The 1,320-nt window shown below is 40.2% G+C and overlaps 1 long non-coding RNA gene across 2 annotated transcripts; it reads right to left on the bottom strand.

The window, feature by feature from the left end:
* LOC104814729 lies at nt 1-1,306 on the bottom strand. Of its 2 annotated transcripts, none has more exons than XR_771962.2 (3): nt 951-1,306; nt 197-332; nt 1-88 (listed from the first exon to the last, which is right to left on the bottom strand). It is a non-coding gene; the product is annotated as an uncharacterized LOC104814729 (long non-coding RNA). The 2 variants fall into 2 exon arrangements; XR_771961.2 differs by having other exon boundaries at nt 1-58; nt 951-1,305.
* Nucleotides 1,307-1,320: the final 14 nt, after the last annotated feature.

Below are 1,320 nucleotides of genomic sequence, written 5' to 3'. Positions count from 1 at the left end.
GCTTCAAAGATAAGCTCGCAATTGCCCAGGATATATTCTTCAGTTTCACTTTTATCTCCTGTTAACATTGGAGCAATGGAATCTTTTGCTGTTATAATGACATTGCAAAACAAGTTACACCACCTCATGGACACATGTGAAAATATTTTTACCAGGAACTTTAAGCAAAAGCCAATATACGGAAATGAAATCGTACCATATGAGAAGAAAGCTAAAACCAAGCTACCTTCTTGTTCCGTCATCACTTTCCCCTTCATCGGATGAGGAGGAGTCGGTGGCATCATGTAACTGATCCTCCACATCTTCATCTTCATATTCACCAGTGGAAAGATCTGAGAACCTTACAGGATCAATTAGCGGCCAAAACTGCTATAAAATATTCTAAACAAATTCGAGACTCTTTACAGGATCAACTAGCGGCCAAGCACCATACACTGCCAACTAAATCTATAAAATTGTATCCCCAAAGCCGAAGCTTTTACGGTCAGTTGTAAAAGCTTTATCTTGCCCATTAGTTACAAGAAGGAAATTCTGATAATTCTATTTTCAAGATGCAAACTTATGTGTCTAAATAGATTGCTCCTGAAGATGATAACACAAAAAATATATGTTTTTACATTTGAATAAACACATAATCTGTTTCTTTGATAATCTGTTTGTAAAAAAAACATACAGATTTGTATGAAAAATATTACATATACCTTTTATTAGCAATAACAAACCTATGAAAACTACAAACGAAACGGTTCTCTCAAGTCAAAACTCCCAAACGAAGATATTCTACAAAGTTGGGAACAAGTGATTTGATCTTCAGGGAAAGTAGCAGCATGATTTCCCAGAAATTGGATTTGTTTTCATGACGACACTTGATCATTAAGCTCTTTCTGCTAAATCATTTGCAGGATTCAAAGAGAAAATTTCAATCATACTCACTTCAACGGCATTCTTACCCTAAAACAGACCACGATGTAATAGCTGTTATCCGTCACGTAGGGTTTCCCATCTCCATCGGTTCTCAGCCAAATTCCATCTGATCAGATTGTAGCTCCACCGGCATCGCCAAACTAGCTTCGTCTCGTCCGCCACGACGACGAACTTCTCCACCGCCTCCTCGGCCTTTGACCTGTTCCAGATTCGGATCGACACCATCTCCGTCGATGGCGAGATCGATCGGGGTCCCCAACCACAGACCCTGCTCCTTCGGCGCTAGATGCCTACGATGTCGGAGAGCTCGCCGGATCCGGTCGACGGAGAAGGCGGCGGTGCAGACGATTTTTTATTAACCAATAATTAGGAAAATGAAAATCTGAAATAACAGAG

This window comes from Tarenaya hassleriana, unplaced genomic scaffold, assembly GCF_000463585.1.
Source record: "Tarenaya hassleriana unplaced genomic scaffold, ASM46358v1 Cleome2113, whole genome shotgun sequence".
In the NCBI taxonomy this organism is placed as follows: domain Eukaryota; kingdom Viridiplantae; phylum Streptophyta; class Magnoliopsida; order Brassicales; family Cleomaceae; genus Tarenaya; species Tarenaya hassleriana.
The sequence above is the reverse complement of the archived record's forward strand: the minus strand, read 5'-3'. Positions and strand labels throughout refer to the sequence as shown.